This window comes from Rhinolophus ferrumequinum, chromosome 15 (assembly GCF_004115265.2).
Source record: "Rhinolophus ferrumequinum isolate MPI-CBG mRhiFer1 chromosome 15, mRhiFer1_v1.p, whole genome shotgun sequence".
Taxonomy (NCBI): domain Eukaryota; kingdom Metazoa; phylum Chordata; class Mammalia; order Chiroptera; family Rhinolophidae; genus Rhinolophus; species Rhinolophus ferrumequinum.
In genome coordinates, this window is record NC_046298.1 from 48477074 (window position 1) to 48483256 (window position 6183).

Genomic DNA, 6183 nt, shown 5'->3' on the forward strand with positions numbered 1-6183 from the left:
CCAGAATCCAGGCCTGCAGGTCCATCTCTTTTCTGGGTGCACTTTCTGTCCTTAGGTTGCTGGATGTAGGGCCCCCGGTGACCCTGCCTCCTTCCCCCAGCTTGCCTTCCCCTCTCCCTTCCTCTACTGGGCTGGAGTTCCCCAGCAGGCAGGGTGTGAGTGGGAGGGAGACCTTGGTGATGACATCTTCACCAGAAAGCAAAAGCTTCCTCTACTAGGACCATTTCTGCTCTCTCCACACAGCAAGCAGCCCTCCACTTTCTGGCATCCTGTCTCTGGGTATGTGGGTGTTTGGGCCCAGCCTCCTCCTGCTTCCACAGGCCCAGGAGTCCAGGCCCCAGCTCTTCCTCCCTCAGATCTAGGGAGTATCTCCTCCCACAGTACCCCAACTCTTTTTTTTTTAATTGAGGTAAAATTCACAAAATATAAAATTAACCATTTTAAAATAACAATTCAGTGGCATTTAACACATTTTCAAGTTAACCACCACCTCCATCTAGTTTGAGAACTTCTTTATCACCCCAGAGGAAAGCCTCAGACCCATTAAGCAATCCCTCCCCATTTCCTCCTCCTGGCAGCCCTTGGCCACAACCAAACTGCTTTCTGTTTCTACGAATTTGTCTCTTCTGGACATTTTATATACATGAAATCATATACTATGTGGCCTTTTATGTCTAGCTTCTTTCGCTGACCATCGTGTTTTTGAGTTTCATCCATGTTGTAGCACGTATCTGGGCACCATCCCTTTTTATGGCTGGATAATATTCCATGGACTCCACCTCTTTTGGGACTTTTCTGTCTGAAGGGCCCAGCGATCAATCAAGAATGAGAATTCACCCCTGTCCTCAATGGGTTCCCAGGCTGAAAAGCAGACACACATGGATCCAACGATTAGAATACAAGGTATTATAGCAAACACAGCACAGGGCGTGGTGGCCCCAGAAGAGGAAGTGGCTGATTAGCGATGGTGGCCACTGTGTGTGTGGTTGTGGAGGAAGGTCTGGAAAAGAAGACGGTGTGAGTCTGCGAGCTGCAGGAAGGCTTTCGCAGTCGAGTCCAGGTGGTCCCTGAAACCTGGCCCGGGACAGTCAAGTGCCTTTGTCTGCTGTGTTACACAGTGTAGGACCCACTAGGAGAAATGAGCCAGGACCCAAAGCTCTTGATTGCCATGAAGGATTTGGACGTTACCCTGAAGGTACTGGGGAGCCGTGGAAGGATCTTGAGCAGGGAAGACAGAGAGGAACTGACACTGATGGTATGTAGATAGGAAAGAGGTGTAATGATAATAACCTTTAACACATCACTAGTGCCAGGCACTGCACTTAGTGCTCCACGTGGGTTAACTCACTAATTCTCATTATAGCCCTGAGGTGCCATTGGCATCTTTATGTACCAGATTCCTTAATCCTCGTGGAAGTCGAAGTGCTGGTTTCTTGACTAAAAAGTACCTGAAATAGTTCCAAACTTCACACATCCAAGAAGGTCCAGGGTTTTCAACTTGGTGAAACTTGAGTTCGAACTTGGTCTCTGCCACTTAAGAGCTGGGTGCCTGTATAAGTGTCCTGTGGCTGCTGTAACAAAGTACCACAAACTTAGTGACTTAAGACAACACACATTTATAAGCTCACAGTTCGGGAAGTCAGAGTTTGACATGGGTCTTAGGGGCTGAAATGAGAGTGTTAACAGAGCTGGTTCCTTCTGGAGGCTCCAGGGGAGAGTCCATGCCCTTGCCTTTTCCTTCTATAGCTTCTAGAGATGCCCACATCCTTCAGCATGTGGCCCCTTCCTCCGTGTGTGTGCAGAATGCCTCACTGCAAAGTCTGCTTGTCATCATCTCCCCTCCTCTGCCTCTGATAGTGACCCCTTCTTTCACTTATATGGACACTATGATTACGTTGGGCTCACACAAGTAATAAAGATCATCTCCCCACCCCAAGACCCTAAATCTAATCACAGCAGCAAAGTCCCTTTTGCCATGAGAGATGCCATCATAACAGGTCCCAAAGATTAGGATGTGGACACCTTTGGGGGGCCAGTGTTCTGCCTCCAGTCACCTTGGGTAGGGGGCTTCAGTTTCTTCAATCTGTAAATACAATGTGAAATGTCACTGGGTTTGCTGTCTGGGTTTGCCTCTCCACCTCTGCCTCTTGCTGGTGGTATGACCTGGGGCCAGTGGCATCATCTGTGTGCACCTCAGTTTCCTCATCTGTGAAATGGGAATAATAAGAGATGGGAATAATAAGAGTAACTACCTCAGAGGGCTGTGGTGTACAATCAATGAGCTGATCCATTTATGTGGGGGGTTGTGGAAAGAATCAAGTGAAGAAAAAGGCACGGTCCGCCTTGGCTGGGTGCCTGGCACATGGTATTTGCTCAGTACAGGACTGTTTCTTTCCAGGGGGAGTACATTAGCTGCTGGTGACAACAGGGGGATCAGAATTCGTGGCATGCATGCGTGCGCATGTGTGTGTCTGTGTTTTCCATTTAGCAAATATTAACTGAGGACCCACTGTGTGCCAGCACTGTTCTAGACCCTGGAGACACAGCAGGGAACAAACAGACAAAAAGTGCCTGGTGGAGTGAGGCAAGTTCTCATCCTTCTCCACCCCCACACCCCTCCGCCCTCCCACATCCTGCACCCCCTACCCATGCCCAGCCCCAAATGTTCCTCCTCTTTGTCCCCTCCTGTCAAGGGGCTTAAGCTGGTGGGCTACTTTCAATTTGGGGATTAGGCTCCACCCACTGTCCACACAGGCTGGGGGCCGGGATTTTTCTGTATCCTTCTGGAAACTGGAGTTGCTGGCCTGGCTCAGCTAAGGGGAAGAGACTGTGGTCTCCCTCTGGGGGAGATGATGTTGCAATTTCGTGTTTAGGAAACCACTTCCGGTTGGGGTGGGAACTGTTTTTCCCAGAGGAGGGCAGGGGATGTAGGTGTCCCAGGAGCTTGGTTTTCTCGTCTGTAAAAGCAAAGATCATAATGGTGCTGGGGCTCAAGAGTGAGTTCATGTGACGACTTAGAATAGTGCCTGGCCCCGAGGAAATGCCCCGTAAAGCTAGGTATTGACATCATTGGGTCCTCAAGTGACTTGCACATTTCTAAAGAGCCATCTGTAGGCCTAGAGGTTTTGCTGCTTTGTAGAAGAGATACCTGGACCTCACAGTCTTATTGTGTCATTAGGTCCTCCAGGAAGCAAGTATTTTGATAGCATCAGAAATGGAAGGAATTTTTTGGAAGTGATGCCAGTGAAAGATAAAGGGAACAGGGGTGGGCAGTGAAAGCCTGACAGGCTGGGCTGTCAGTCTGCCACCTGTGAAACTGAAACTGGAGGCCGAGTTTGGGACTTGGGGCTCGTGCTGCCAGTGCCACTCAGCCAATAGACTGACACAATAGACCGGAGGTGGATCATAGAATAAATGTTTATTATCAGAGCACCCCCCTGGTCTGAGAAGGCAGCGGGTTAACACCTCCCAAAACTGCCTCAATATTCTCAGACCGGCTTGGAGTACTTAAGGGAAAATCTGAACGTTCCTCCAGAGGCTACATGATGGCTCCAGGGGTCTGCAAGGAGGCTTCCCCCTGGTAACATGGCTCTCTGGCGGCATCAGGAACCCAGGAACAATGATGGGAGCAGCCTGGAAAGAATGTTAGACCATAGAGATTGTGATCAATAAGCCTAAGGGTATTGATCATAAGCTTCAGGGTAATTTTTTTTGGAAACAGGTAACTGTGTGTGACAGGGGACATTCTGTGCTCAAGCCGCGGGGGAATGATCTATTGTTAAGCTATAAGTCAAGAAAAAGTGAGGCTGGGAAGTTGGGAACTTGGGCCTGCTTCAATTCCCCCGTCTTTTATTCATTTTATTTCTATAAAATTAGTATGGTTGCAAAGGTAGGGGATGATGACCTTTCTCAACTGCTTCTGATGAGAGTGGGTGTCATCTCTGCCTATGAGAATAACGGGGAGGGGGCTGTTTATGGCATATCCAGCATTCAGAGCGGCTATTGCCCCAGCTCTTATGTTAGATCCCAGGTGGGACACAAGCAAAGAGGAAAATTAGACCCAAAATAAGGCCCAAGAGAAAAGCAACAATGAGCAGCTCCAGCAGTCATCAGTAAGAGGAGCTTCAGGTCTTCAATTGGCTCACAGGATCAGGAGTGACAGCGACAGTCTTCCTTCTGGGGGAGTCCTGTGGAGACTTAAATGAAACAGGTTTGATTCGAGGGAGGTGGACCCAGCCACTGATTCTGTAGCCTGACAATAGTTGGGGTGCTCGGAAGAACTACAAAAGGTCCCTTCCATTTGGGAGCTAACTGGTCTGTTAGGGACCCCTCCCAGGCTTCTAATAGTACTTGGTCCCCTGGCTTTCCAGGGGTACAATGTGTAAGGGGATTGCCTGGGGGAGGTGGTGGTCTCCCATATTTCCTAAGTGCCTGCTGAACCTCTCCCAAGTTAACAACATAGTAAATAACAGAATTAAGATTAGAGTCTCAGCAACTAGAGCTACAGCTTAGAGGTCTCCTGAGAAAACTTTCCCAGAGTCCTTTTTGTACTGGCATAGAATTACCCCTGGTTGTTTGCAGAATGTGAAAGAATTCACAAGATTCAAAAGGAATAGAAGTTAGAAAGTTTATTTAAGAAGAAAAGTGCTGGCAGTGAGGCTGCCAGGGGCAGTCTCAAGTGGACAACTGCACCTAACTTCAGGTTAGCTTTTTCTTATATAGGAAAGAGTAGGTAAATTGTCTTATAGCAGGAGGTGTGATGTCTATCTGATGTTTAGACTGAGGTTATTTGATTGACATGTACAGGTTATATAACTAGTTTCTTTCTGTGCATGCTCTTACCCATAATGCATACAGAAAAACCCACAGGGGAGCCAAGGCTTAACGTTCATTTTATTCTAATTGTATTATAATGAGGATAGAGTTCAAGCTGAGGGCAAGCTCCAGCACAGGTGTCAAAAACTAGTTATTTCTGGTTTGGGGTTTTATCTCCTTTTTCTAAGGCTGTTTCGACAGAAAAATTTATCTCTAGGGGCTGAGTCTGAGTCGTCCCAGGGGAGAGGATGCAGGCCTGAGCTGTCCCCCTTGGGCTCATGGTAATTAATTCTTTTTCTGCCTCATCACTTTTTAAAGTCTGATTTGCTTGTTTTACATTTCCTCTAAGGTATAGACCAATGGTAAGGAATAGGATGATCCCCACAACCAAGCAGGTTTCAAAGGAAATAGGTCCAGAGTGAGCAGTCAAGAAAGAATAAATGGCTCTGTCGTGCGGGAGACCCTGCTCGCTACGCCATTTGTCACGCGGGGCGGCCTGCGGGGTCTCTGCTCCCACTCCCCACACAAGAACGCAGGATATGGCTAGGCCAAAAAGGAACACCCACGGAGCCATAGGTAGGGGAGTCATCCCACTATGGTCTCACTGGAGGTTGGGTTTACACGATGTGTGACCTGCTGTCCGCTTTGCTGCCAACCGACCGACTCTCCTCCACTCTCCTTCAGTCTCCTCCTCTCTCCTCGACTTCCCTCCGAAGCCGCGGCAGTTATATTAGTGGCCAATGGCTCAATGGTTACAGCTGACGGCCAACCAGCCACAGCTGATGGCTATCTACTACCTGAGCCAGCACCTTTCCACATGAGGCCGAGAGCCTGGAAACTGCTCTCTGGGGCTCTGTCCCCACAGGCTCCCATATCAATCAAGAAATTCACAGGCTTACCTGCCACATCAAGGGTGACCCGCAGCTCCACCCTTGTGAAAATGGGATCTCCTCTAGGAAGCCAACCTCTTTCCTTTGGGGAGCCACTGGGAACCCAACGCCCATGAGTCAGCCACAGCCATTTGTGGGGAGGGAGTTGGTCCCTGCCCACTTCAGAGCAGGGGACAAGCCCTCCTCCTGTGCTATTTTAGTTTGCACAGGGGGCACAGCTGCTTTGCAGGATTAGGACACTCCTTAATCCAGTAGTCTGGGCTTGCATATCCAAAGCAGGCTCCTTTACCTGGTGTTCCTCTTCTGGGGTTTCTGGGGTGACCCTCAGGTGGTTTCAGCCCTGGTTTGTCTATAACTGTGGCCAAAAGTCGGACCTGTCTCTAGCCTCGTTTCCAGTCTCACTGTTCCTGTCTTTCCTTTTTTTCCCTATCTCGGTTGTTAAAGAAGTTTAAACAAATTCCCTGGCCTTCTTTTAGGT